Consider the following 14,510-nt stretch of genomic DNA (forward strand, 5'->3'; position numbering starts at 1 on the left):
AAGACTTTAAGGGAAACCATTAAAGGTTTCAAGTGGGTGAGGATAAATAGGATTTTAAATAAATAATTTATTTAAAATAGTTGTGCAACTTGCATTTGTAGGAAAATACAAGTGGGTGGAGGATAAAGGTGATTTAAATAAATGTTAATTTATTTAAATGTGAGAGATGGCATTTTGGGGGATTTAAATAAATATTAATTTATTTAAATGTGAGTGAAGATTTAGTTAAACAACTATGATTTATTTATTTATTTAATGGTCTGAATTTGGTTAAGTGAATTAAATCAAATAAATTGAATAATTTATTTAATTAATAGGAGAAGAGGGTTAAGATGAATTAATTAAATATTAATTTAATTAATTATTGATTGATGGCTAGGTAATCAAATAAATACTAAATATTTATTTAATTAAGTGGACAAATTTATGTGACTACATTTGCCCCTCTTTGAGATGGTGTTGTTTTATCGTGTTGTTTCAAAGAAAGAATAATAGGTGTGAAGAAATATGCCCCATAAATTTTAATTTAGTGGGTGGTATGCCCCCTTGAGAGATGGGCCGAATTTTTTTTTTGAAGAATCAGGCGATCTCTCGAAAAAGAACGATAAGTGGAGGGGAGGTAGAATAAAAGAAATTAGCAATAACGGTGAGAGAATGGAAGAAAACAGAGTGAATAGGGAGAAATGGCAAGCCAGTGAGTACCCATAGGTTATGCAGGAGATACAATGCAAATGATACTATACAATTGATTAAAATTGGTTTGACAATCTGGTGCAATTGGTTTAATTGCCCCGGTCGAGTCGAAGCATGACAGTTGATGTCAGTTGTTCGCTTGTACAAGATAAAGTCTGAGTAAGTGAATCAAAGTGACCTGATGGTGACTTAGACAATTGATGTAATTACCTGATGAAGTCAAGGTATTTGAAGCAAAATACTTGTTGAGACTTAGACAATTGATGCAATTATCCGTTATGAATTTGTTTGATTGGTTGATCAATTGATAGTGTGTGTGTGTGATGGATGGTTGTGGTTAATCATAGCAGCCCCATTGAGACTAGGTCATTATAATAAATACATGTTGTAGTCTAGGTTTGCCATGATCGATTACCTATTGAGACTCGAAGATACTTTATCAGAGTATCTATTGATAGTCTAGATGTGTGTGAGTTGATGTGCCTATGTAGACAGAGTAATTGGCTTGATTGGGTTGATGGGAGATGATGTAGGCTATGTGATGCTGATTACCAACATGGGGAGAGTGAGGGGGGTTCGATGTTAGATAGAAGAAATGGAAGACCTATGATGAATTCTTATGGAAGAAGAGGAAAATAGAGTATACATTGTCATTACTATGTGTAGACACTCAAAATTGTCCAGTCTAATTAAATAAATATTTTATTTATTTAATTATCTAAGCCTAATTCTTCTATTAATTAAATAGATCTTTATTTATTTAATTAATTCATTTATCCTCTTCTAGCCTTATTTCTCATTTAAATAAATACATTTATTTATTTAAATTATCCTTTTCCTAAATTAAATAAATATTTTATTTATTTAATTGATCCCACTTCTTCTATAAATTAAATAAATCTTTATTTATTTAATTAATTCATTAGCCTTTTCTACCCATGACACATGTCATTCATCTCTTAATTCCTACACTACCTACCTCTTTCATTATTTTATTATTTCTTCTACCTACCCTCTAATCCTAGCTGACCTCCTTTTTACACCTCTCAATCTTATCCCTCCATTTCATATTGTGTCTTCTATTTAAGGAGATGCTTTCTTCATTATGAAACCCTAACAACTTGATCAATTGACTACATTACGATCCTACTTGCAACCACATTTCATTCTTTGTTGAGCTCTTGTGCACATAAAATCTGAGAGCAAATATATCAAGCAAGATCAATGGAGATAGGAAGAATGGAGATCAAAACCCTATTGGACATGTGATGGTATAATTTTTGTGATTTCATTTGATTTGCATTGTCTTAGGTAATCTTCATATGTTATGGTGGATCTTTGTTGTTGTTAGGCTAGGGTTTGGTGGTTGAATTCATTTAGCCTTTCAATATTGTTATTATTGTTATCCATTTTCACCATAAACATTTTGGCACGCCCGGTGGGACATCTTGTCCCTTTGCATTTAACCTCCTTGTTGCAGATTTTCCATTTTTTTAAGTTGCAGATGGGACATTTTTGGTAGCATTTTTGGTATTTTCGCGTCTGCGCACTTTCGGATCGCGTTTTTGATTTTCTGGCGCGTCTGAAACATCTAGATCCGCGTCTGTGTTTTGGGAATATTTCATTTTGCAGGTTCCAGGGAGGCACGTCTGTTTTACTAAAACACGTCTGTCACATTTTTACCCGCGTCTGTGTCTGGAAAGAGCGTCTGTGGTTTTTACTCGCGTCTATGTCTCACAGAACCACGTTTGTGTCTCATAGGGGCGTCTGCGTTAAGGGTAACCGCATCTGTGCTTGTCTGTTTCAAAATTTTGAAGTTTTCATTGATTCAATTTTTGGATTTTGCACTTAGGGTTTCAGATCTGGTTTATTTTGAGCTAACATTTTCAGATCTAGCTAACAAAAGTGGTGCAGCTTGTCTTGGAAGCAAAATGTTTTGTTGAAGGCCCCTATTTCACAAAGTCTTTTGGGTTTTAAAATTTACCTAACTTGTGTGTTTGCAAGAAGGGGTGATTATTTCAAACAACCCAAACTACTAACAACTTTTTGTTGCAGGTCCTTGGCAAGGGTTTTAAATTTTTATTGTGTGCCTTGTTTTCATAGAATAGCAAACACTTCCATTGGTGCACTAAAATTGAATCATTATCTTTTGTGTCTTGAGCAATAGGCTCTTTTTGTTTAATCTTTAGAGGGTCTGTCTTCCCGTGTGGTCATTAGGACTACTAGTGAGAAGAGAATGACCCAAGTGGTAGCGAGGAAAACCCACTTCTTTCGAACCACTATAAACAAATGTATTCATGGTGAAAACTATGAATAACGTGTGCTGATTAGTTCATATCGACACTATGTCTCCCCATAAACCCGTTTGATCAAATTTATTTGATCGGTTGTAGGGCGTAACCCCTACCGGCTAGGAGCCTTCTGTATTTACAGAGCTAAAAGTGCCACATGTATGGCCACACGAGTGGATGCCCTTACTAGCACCTTTTTGTTTTAGAAGCTCAAATCCTTCTAGTTGTTGGGGTAGGAGGTCGGACCTCTGGTAGCGGCCCACACACATACGGTTCTTAGTAGAGATACAAAGTTCGCCATGGAGAGTTTTCATGGGGACTGATGCTTGGCTGACCCGAGAAGTGAGTGTCGAGGGTGGAGCCAGTGAAGTCTGTATATGGTGAAAATGGATAACAATAATAACAATATTGAAAGGCTAAATGAATTCAACCACCAAACCCTAGCCTAACAATGAACAAAGATCCACCATAACATATGAAGATAACCTAAGACAATGCAAAATAACTCAAAATCACAAAGATTATACCATCACATGTCCAATAGGGTTTTTGATCTCCATTCTTCCTATCTCCATTGATCTTGCTTGATATATTTGCTCTCAGATTTTTATATGCACAAGAGCTCAACAAAGAACGGAATGTGGTTGCAAGTAGGATCGTAGTGTAGTCAATTGCATAAAAGATCATTAGCATGTGTCATTAGGGTTAGACAATGAAGAAAGCATCTCCTTAAATAGAAGACACAATAAGAAATGGAGGGTTAAGATTGAGAGGTGTAAAAAGAGATGTCGGCTAGGATTAGAGGGTAGGTATAAGAAATACCAAAATAATGAAAGAGGTAGGTAGTGTAGGAATTAAGAGATGAATGACATGTGTCATGTGTAGAAAAAGATAATGAATTAATTAAATAAATAAAGATTTATTTAATTAATAGAAGAATAAGACAATTAAATAAATAAAAGTATTTATTTAATTTAGGAAAAGGATAATTTAAATAAATAAATGTATTTATTTAAATGAGAAATAAGGCTAGAAGAGGATAAATGAATTAATTAAATAAATAAAGATTTATTTAATTAATAGAAGAATTAAGCTTAGATAATTAAATAAATAAAATATTTATTTAATTAGACATGACAATTTTGAGTGTCTACATTTTGCCCCTCTTTGAGACAATGCGGCTTGTCGCGTTGTTTCAAAGAAGATAAGATGAACTGATACAGAGTTGCCCCAGAATGGGAATGATATGCCCCCTCGAGAGATTGGATGAAAATGTCTGCAAAGATTGCAGACAATCTCTCGATAAGAAAGAAAGGCTAGAATGGGTTGACCGAATAAAGTGACAAAGTCACAGGAAGAAGAAAGACTGACTCGGGAAATGAAGACGAGGGCTAGGCTAGGCTATAAGATAGACCACGGGCAAAAGACATCCTCATTGTCATCCACACCCTTAGAAGATCACAGTGCAGAGCGAGAAAAGAGCAGCAGCAGTCAGCAGTGATGGCTTTCATTCATAGATTCGACCGTGTTTGCCGATTCCAGCGACCAGCAGATGCAGGAGAGCCGGTAAGTACCCGAGAACCTCCTCGTACTTTCACGCATTTCAAGTTTTGTCATTAATGCATGCTAAGTAGCAATAAATGTGTTAGGAATAGGGTAGTTGAAATATGCAAAAACGCGCCACCGCGTCTGTGTCAGTGCCAGGCGCATCTGTGTCGGACAGGCGCGTCTGTGTCAGGTCCAGGCACGTCTATGCCTGGGACCGCGTTTGTGCTGAATACGGACGCGTTTGTGAAATGTAGAAGCGTCTGTGCCCTGTAGGGGCGTTTATGTCATGTAGGGACGTCTGTGTTCCCTAGTCGCGTTTGTGCATGGCATAGGCACGTTTGTGTTCAGAAAACGCGTCTGTGTTGCAGAAGCGCGTTTGTGCAGTCTATAAGCACGTTTAGGAGTTTAAAGCACGTTTGTGTGTCAAAATGCATAGTTTGAGTCTTCTAGGTCAAATTGGCAGTTCTGTGATGAACATACGCTGTCGATTGGATAAGCTGCTGAGAGGATACACTCAAGCAGGTCCTCTAGGAAGACTAGGATAGATCAAGGCACTTTGTGATAAACAGGGAGCACCAAGATAGGCAGCACTTTGTGATGAATAGGGAGTGCGAATGTGAGTAACACTTTGTGATGAACAGGGAATGTCACACACGTAGTACTTTGTGATGAACAGGGAGCACTACTAGGATAAATAGCAACACTTTGTGATGAACAGTGAGTGTCACTAGGATAGGTAAGCGTATGCATTTAGGTAGCAAGTAGCATTTTATGATAAACAGTGAATGCCACGATAACTGACATGATTGATTGGTTGACTGCAGGAGTATTTGCCTATGTTGGAGTCACGGGAGAGATTCCCATCGACTCAGAGGTTGCGACCAGAGTTGTCGATTCAGAACATGATTTCTATTGAGGAGATGGGTCTCACACATGTGCTATATGTGCCTGAGTTTTGGGCAAACATGGGTTTGCTGACTGCACTGGCTGAGAGATGGCACTCTGAGACGTGCACGTTTCATCTGCCTATGGGGGAGATGACAGTGACGCTTGAGGACGCCTACAGGATTCTGCATATTTCGATCGATGGAGAGTTGATTCCATATGATCGAGATGGTGACAGGGAGGCACTGAGATGGGTATTCCAGGATCCCGGGTTGGAGATGCGAGCAGGTCACGTGGCATGGGATACCATGACCGATACAGGTTTAGCTTTACCAGCTGTTATCGGAGGAGTCATCAGTGGGTACTTGTGTCCGGATAGAGCCACACGGAGATTGGCAATTGGCTGGGGAGGGGCATTGGAGACGCTGATGATAGAGCACACTAGATATGCATGGGGGCCATGTGTCTTGGCACATTTGTACTATGAGTTGCATCAGTTTGTGTACCACGGATCAATGGGCTTGGGCTGCGGAGTGACTCTCCTTCAGGTGTGGGCATATGAGCACCTTCCCATCACACGGCCTATTCACTTCAGGGGCAGAGGGCATGGACGAAGTTTTGTGCATTTGTACGATATGATTACATCACAGCCTCGGATTGGTCGACTGGAGCATTGGAGGCACGTCATAGATGACATTGACATGGTTATCTGGAGGCCGTACCTGGGGTGCGAGGAGTGGGATGACGACGCATTGGAGCTACCCTATGCATTCAGGAGCAGGTATCTGATTGGGCGGACACCCTATATTCTAGAGAGGCAGCTTGTTGACAGGGTATGCAGGCAGTTCGGCAGGATTCAGCGGATGTCGCGAGGCTCGGGCATGTATGCCCGTACAGTCAGAGATCAGGTACAGTTTGGGCCGCTGTTATCATATGATCAGGCCGTGACACAGCTAGCAGAGATGATGCCATTACCATGGGACATGTGGTCGGAGGCAGAGGATGCAGGGATGGACACAGAGTACTCTGCGTATTGGGCAGAGCATCCCTTTCCGAGATTGACAGATCCGAGAGAGCTGCTGGAGGGAGAGGTGGGAGGGGATGATGATGATGATGGTGGAGGAGATGGAGGCAGGGGTCAACGGAGGCGGAGGGGAGTGGTGGGGGAGAGGCGAGTAGCACCTCGGAGGGAGGGAGGACAGGAGAGAGCAGCCCAGGTGGTGAGGGGTCGAGGTGGATTGCCCCTACAGGTACCAGCAGCACAGGGTCCTAGACAGGGACCTAGACAGGTGCAGGGACAGGGACAGATACAGGCACAGGTACCTATTCAGGCACCTAGATAGGTAGAGGGGGAGGCACAGGTGCAGGCACCTGCAGAGGAGGAGCCATAGGCAGAGGCTGAGGGTAGTGATCCTGAGGAGGATGAGCTGCTAGGGCTGAGAGAGATCTGCCAGGGCCAGGCAGACGAGATTGCGGATTTGGAGCGGGAGAGGGATCGCCTCAGGATCAGGCTCAGGGACACAGAGCTAGAGAGAGACCAGGCCATCCAGAGATATACTGAGGCCGAGACAGCTCTGAGGGCAGGGAGGCGGGCAGCAGAGGATACCGGGGCAGGCTACGCATATGTGCTACGAGCCGGAGAGGAGATCGCCTATTGGAGGGATCTGTACTATGGTGTCGTGCCAGCGGATCAGCGGGCGAGGAGCTTCCATAGATCGTCGTGCACAGCGACGGCTACGGGAGGGAGTCGTAGGAGGCAGGCATCCAGTGGTGGGGTCATGGGTCCTCCACCACCACCAGACAGGTAGGGGGATCCTGGAGCGGGACCATCTATAGCTCAGACTCCGTCGAGGCCAGGCGGCTCCGAGGGAGGGAGTTCATCATAGCCATCGAGGGCTCCCCTTTGTATCAGTATATGTACCATTTTTGTATTGTAGACACCTACGGGTGATTTTGTAGCCATATGATTCTTTTGACATCATTGTATCATGACACTTTTGATTATATATGAGAGATGATCCATTTTTGCGGTAGCTATATGCATGTGTACCTTATGTGATGATATGTTCTTATGTGATGCATGTTTTATGATATGGATGCTTATATGATGCAATGCAATATATTTTTGTTCTTTTATGTTGTATATGTGATGCATGATGCAAATGTGAATGTATGTAATGCAAATGAATATGATAATGCAAATGATTATTTACATAATGAAAATGTGAGATGTGCTAACATGTGTTGTGTGCAGGATGTGATGCAATTGTGATATCTATATGTATGTATGAAATGCTTATATGTGGTAATGCAGGTGCAACTACATGAAATGTAAATGTTTTTGGTTTGTCATTATACTCAGTCATGTGATAGTAGGCTACACGGACTCGAGAAGGATGATGGACGTCAATCAAGAAAGGGGGATGAAAGATAGAAGATATGAACGTGAAAGAGCTTCTTGTGCGTTATCATCATTGAGCTTATTATGGCAAAATAGGTTATGACAATCAAGGCATATGTTCGGCCCAGAAAGTCATTGTACCTGTTTGCATGGAGATAAGACAGTCACAAACAAGGAATGCCCCAGTTCACACTAGACTCACAGTGTCCTCATATCCTTGGACAAGTCATAGCATTACTAAGAGACAATCCACAGACAGCAAATGCAAATAGGTGACGATACCCCATCCTCGCCTTTCTAGTCAAAGACATCCTGGAGATAGAATCTCTAGTCAAAGACATCCTGGAAAAGCTAAAAGACATGTCACCAAAAGATAAAATCAAAAGAAAACCAAGACTCGATACCAACAGCCACTGTAGTCCTCAAGTTTAGTGTCTCTTGTCACTTGTATAAGTCATGTTTGATTGTGGTCACAATGTTTACTTTCACAAAAAGGATAGATAGCACTGAACCATATGTTGTCCGAGTCTGTTGAAAGATTTGAATTTGTTGAAGCTCATTGTTGCTACTGTGTCTCGTTTGAAACTGACTGAATCCATGAAACTGATACCTTATTGCAGAGAAGATGGAACTTTATTGCGGATCTTCGATGCAAAGATTGCTTTATTGCGGATTGTGCGCGGATAGACTTAAAGGAAGCTGGAAGAAAATGTACTCCTCGAAACATGTGATGTTCTCGGTTCCACACCCATTACTAGACGTAGGATTGGCCGTAGTCACAGATAGGATCTGATTTATTATGGATGGAAAGGGAGTGAAAAGGGAGGGTTATTATGAATGGCTAACCAATCTTAGGTAGATCAAAAACAAGCCATGATGGGAATGGGTAAGTTTATTATGGCTGAATTGGTTGTGAGTGTGTGCAAAGTGAAAGGATGAAAGAGAATCCTGAAGGATGGAGGAGCAAAGTCTCTACGCATGGCGCTGGTGACCCAGTTTTCACCATGGTACTTGCCCAGGGCGCCACCGAAGTGGTTTTCACCGTTGGACGAAATTATTTCTCTTTACTTTTTTCGATTTTTTCAATTTTTTTGTTGTCACAAGGCACCTGTTTGCCAGGTTTTCACCAAGTAACGATTTTTTTGTTTTATAATTTTTTTTGTATTTTTGAAATTTTTTTGATTTTTTTGTATTTTTGAAATTTTTTGATTTTTTTGTATTTTTGCATTAGGATATTCCGAAGAGCTTATGTGTAGAACCTGCGAAGGTGCATGCTGTTGATAGGATCCTCCAAAGATTCACCTTCTGTAGTTGAGAGCTGATATGCCCCAGATCCATATACCGTTGTGATGATGTAAGGACCAAGCCAGTTTGGTTCAAACTTGCCCTTCTTATCTCTGTCTTGTTGATTCTTGGGGTTCTCTCTGAGGACTAAGTCACCTACCTCAAATATGCGAGGCTTAACTTTGTGATTGTAACTGTGACTCATGCATTGTTGGTACGCCTTGAGATGGTTAAAAGCAGTGTGCCTTCGGTCCTCCAGCAGTTCTAGTTCTTGTAAGCGAGAGACCCTATAGTCTTCATCGTTGATTATGTTTCTCAAGGAGACCTGTAGAGAAGGTAGCTCGACCTCAATAGGCAAGATGGCTTCAGTGCCATAGACAAGCGAGTAGGGTGTAGCTCCTGTAGGTGTGCGGACACTTGTGCGATAGGCCCAGAGTGCAGGATTGAGTTGGATATGCCAGTTACAGCCAGCGTCGTCGACTATCTTTTTAAGGATTTTGAGAATTGTTTTATTAGACGCCTCAGCTTGGCCATTACCTTGGGGGTAATATGGTGTGGAGAAACGGTGAGAGATATGGAAGCGCTCACAGAGTTCACGAACATCCTGATTTTTGAAGGGACGCTCGTTATCAGTAATAATGGAAGTAGGAATCCCGTATCGGCAAATGATGTAGTTCAGGATGAAGGTAGCAATTTGTTTCCCAGTAACTTGTGTGAGAGGCACGGCTTCAATCCACTTTGTAAAATACTTTGTGGTCGTAATAATGAATTTATGACCGTTGGAAGAAGGAGGGTGAATCTTGCCTATGAGATCAAGTCCCCACTGACAAAAGGGCCAAGGAGATGCAAGTGGTTGTAGTTCCTGCGCTGGTGCATGTATGAGGTCTCCATGAATTTGACACTGCTTACACTTCTTGACAAACTGATATGCATCTTTTTCCATAGTAGGCCAGTAGTATCCAGTCCTTATGAGTTTCTTGGCCAAGGTAGGACCACTAGTATGTGGACCACATATCCCTTCATGCACTTCTCGTAACGCAATCTGAGCTTCGTCACTCTCTAAACATCTAAGAAGGGTGCCATCTAGACCTCGTCGGTATAGGATATCTGCTAAAATGACGTATTGAGAGGATTGGCGAATGAAAGTGCGGTGTTGATTGTTCGATAGATCGGGAGGTAAGATATTGTCGCGAAGGTATGTGAATATGGGACCATATAACTGGGATTCAGGACCAACAACACATATCATTTCCATAGGAGTGATCTCATATGACGGAATCAGCAGGTTGTCTACCAGGAACTCATAGCAGGTCTCATTTTGCGGTGGATCAATGAGCGAAGCAATTGTAGCCATGGCATCAGCAGCGCGATTCTGTTCTCTTGGTATCTGCTCAAACTCTATCTTTGCGAAGTGCTGTTTCAGGTCATCTACCAGTTGTTTGTAAGGCATTAGCTTTTCATCTTTTGTTTGATAATCATCAGTTGCTTGACAGATGACAAGTTGAGAATCCCCAAAAACACGAAGTTCTTGGATCTTCCATTGAACTGCAATTTTTAACCCAGTTGTTAATGCCTCGTATTCCGCTATATTGTTGGTGCAAGGAAATGACAAGTGGTATGATTTTGGTATAGAATCACCTTGAGGAGTTATAAAGAGTATACCCGCTCCTGCCCCGTGTTGTGTATATGAGCCGTCAAAATATAATTGCCATGGCTTTGCAGGTGATATTGTTAGAATGGACTCATCTGGAAATTCTGACTATAGAGGAGTATCATCTATCATGGGAGCATCTGCCAGTTGATCTGCAATTGCTTGTCCTTTTATAGCTTTTCTGTCCACGTATTCAATGTCGAATTCACTCAAAATCATTACCCACTTGGCCAGCCGCCCAGTAAGTGTAGCTTTGTTGAGAAGATATTTTAGTGGATCAATTCTGGCAATAAATTTAGTCTTGTGAGTGAGCATATAATGTCGTAATTTTTGTGAAGCAAAGACCACAGCGAGACACGCACGCTCGATTGGTGTGTAGTTTAGCTCATATCCCACCAATGTGCGATTGATATAGTAGACTGCATTTTCCTTGCCGTCTAGTATTTGTTGTGCTAGGAGTGCCCCCAGTGCTGTCGGAGTAGCTGATATGTAAAGTAGCAATGGTTGATCTGGAATTGGTGGCATCAAAACTAGCGGGTTCAATAGATAATCTTTGAGCGCCTGAAAAGCCTGTTGACAGTTCTCATCCCATTTGAACTTGATGTTTTTGTGTAGCAAGTGCTGGAAAGGGTTACACTTATCTGCAAGTTGTGCTATGAATCTTCGTATGGACTGGAGTCTCCCTTGTAAAGATCGAAGTTGACTGATATTCTTGGGTGGCGGCATGTCCAAGATAGCCTTGAATTTTGCTGGATCAGCTTCTATTCCTCTTTTAGACACAATGAATCCTAGGAGCTTCCCAGAGGTTACTCCAAAGACACATTTCTTTGGATTTAATCTTACCTTGTATTTTTCCAGCCTATCAAAAGCAACTGAAAGTATGTCCAAGTGTGTATTTCTATCTATTGATTTAACCAAAAGGTCGTCAACATAATCTTCCACTGTTATGTGCATGAGATCATGAAAGATAGTAGTCATCGCTCTTTGATAAGTGGCGCCTGCATTTTTCAGCCCAAAGGGCATGACATTCCAACAGAAGGTTCCCCATGGATAGGTGAATGATGTTTTATGTTGATCTTCAGGTGCGATCTTGATCTGATTATATCCAGAAAATCCGTCCATTAAAGATAACATTTCATGGCCTGCTGTGAGATCAACGATCAAGTCAATGTTTGGTAATGGGAAATCGTCCTTTGGACAAGCCTTGTTGATATCTCTGAAGTCTGTACATATTCGGATGCTGCGATCCGGTTTGCTGATAGGTACTAAGTTGGAAATCCATTCAGGATAATCAATTGGGCGTATGAATCCGACATCCAGTAATTTCTCCAGCTCTGCCTTGACTAATAATGCCACTTGTGGGTGCATTTTCCTCAATTTCTGTTTTACTGGTTTTGCCCCCGGTTTGACTGTCAAATGATGCATTACCAAATCCGGATCTAGTCCAGGCATATCAGCGTAAGACCATGCGAAGTTGATTTGTCATCCCTTAAAGAAGCTTATGAATTTTGCTCTCTCGGCCTCTGTCAATGATTGAGCCAAAAATATGTTGTGTGGAACCTCTGCTGTACCAATGTTTGTCTTTATAGTCTCCTCTACCAACATGGATGATTTTTCCTCGTATGATGCTGGGAGAATGTCGAGCCTTCCAGCTTCGGGCGCCTCAGAGAGGTTTTCACCCTCAGATACGTCCTTTCTTTTTACTTTTTTGGGGTCAGATAGTGCCACAGTGTGGTTTTCGCCATAAGACCCTTGTTTTGTTTTTATTTTCACATTTTTGCGACTGGAAGGTCTGACACCCTCAACGAAGTATGCCACGTTGTTGAGCTCTATGGCGTATCCTGCTTTGTGGTCTCCAAGGGGAAGATCATCTCGAATGCCAAGGTAGCCGATAATAGCTTCGTCATTTTGAAATGTATCAAATTGTGCTGGTCCTTCATGATCCCAGTCAATGAGTTGAGGATGAACAAGGGGAAGGTCTTTAGTGTTTTCAGGGTTTGCAGGGCTAATAGTGAAGATGTGGTTATATTCAGGTATGTCAAGGCAATCATCGAGGTCATCGATGGCACTCTCCTCATCAGTTTCGATCGTGAGCGAATCCAAATTATCATCACTAGTAGAGCCTTCTGGGACAGGTGTCCTCATCCTATGTGATTTTGACCTAGGACCTTGAAACGAAGCTTGTGTGGGATCCTTATGGGTTGGTTCTTGACCCACTCTGAACTTTTTGTAAAATTCCTCCTCCTCTGTGGGTTCATCTGGCTCTCTGAATGTTTCAGTGAGCTCATAGTCACTGGAGGATTTGTCTGAACCCCATTCCCACTCATTGGAGTCTGTGGAAGGATAATCCTCTTGTTGGACTTCGGCAACTTTAATTCGCCATACCTCTTTTGTTCTTTTATTATGTAGTCTGGGATTCAGAAAACCAAGCCCCTTGGAGCGTTCCCTTCTTGTAGTTAGCTCAAGTTGTAAGGGCTCCATGACACCTTCTTTGCGTAGTCCGAGAGGGCTTTTTCCATCATACCCAAATCTTTGCAAAATTTTGAAGCCTTTGCCGTAGTTCTCACAAGGTATAATAATCTGATCATGTGTGTCCTCTTCAACGTCCTTATAGAGCATTTTATATAAATTTTCTTCTTCTAGTTCACCCCATTTTTGAAAGATGGTAGGATCCCATTTGAGCATCATGATGGAGATTTTCTTGTTAGGATGTGGCCTCCCATATTCCTTGGGAGAGGTCATGACTTGTCGTAAAAACATTGTTTGATTCAAAGTGTATTCTCCCATGCCTTTGTCTTGAAACTTGCCTCTAAGTTCACCTTGTTTGGATGTCGAGGGCTTTAATGACTCAGGATCAATATATGCTGAAGAAGGAGTAGCCTCACGATTGCTGGGGATGATAGTCTCAGTATGTGATCTCAAGTTATTACAATATATGAATGGATTTGGATCACCATTGACCGTTACCTTGACTCCATTGTGAGGGAACTTTATGCACTGATGGTATGTTGATGGGACTGCCCTCATTTCATGAATCCACGAACGTCCTAGCAATATGTTGTATGTGAGATCAAGATCTAGGACTTGACAAACCACATCCTTTGTGACTGGCCCTATTCTTAGCGGTAAGGTGACTGTGCCCTTGGATGAGCGCTCTTCATCATCATAAGCCTTGATGGTGATTTGGTTTGTAGCATTCATAGCCTTGTCAGAATATCCCAATTGTCTTATGGTGTTGAATGTACAAATATTAAGACCTGCTCCTCCATCTATCAGGACTCGCTTTATTCAGTGTTTATGTATGAAAGCTTCAACGTGTAAAGGTGCATTATGTGGCTGACTTATGGAGGCATCATCGGCTTCTGTAAATGTGAGGGAGTGTGGAACGGATAGGTATCCCACCATGGCTTGAAACTGGTCCATGTTCAGATCAGTAGGGACGGCAGTATCTCTCAAGATTTTGTCAAGGATAGCTTTATGTGCAGGGGATATACGTAGAAGTTCCAGAATGGAGATGAGCGCGGGTGTTTTCCCTAATTGTTCTACAAGGTCATACTCAGGCTTGATTGATAAAGGATTGGTATTCTTGGTGGAGGCACCTGGCAACGTGATCTTACCTCGACGGGTTGTAACATGACATTCAGAGGTAGATTAGGACGAAGATCCCACACCTTTTAGGACAATCTTGGGTCTTTGAGAAGGATTCTCAGGATTTTTGTTTTTGATAGTAATAGTAGAAATATGATTGTCCATCGAG

Source organism: Cryptomeria japonica, chromosome 7 (genome assembly GCF_030272615.1).
Source record: "Cryptomeria japonica chromosome 7, Sugi_1.0, whole genome shotgun sequence".
Taxonomy (NCBI): domain Eukaryota; kingdom Viridiplantae; phylum Streptophyta; class Pinopsida; order Cupressales; family Cupressaceae; genus Cryptomeria; species Cryptomeria japonica.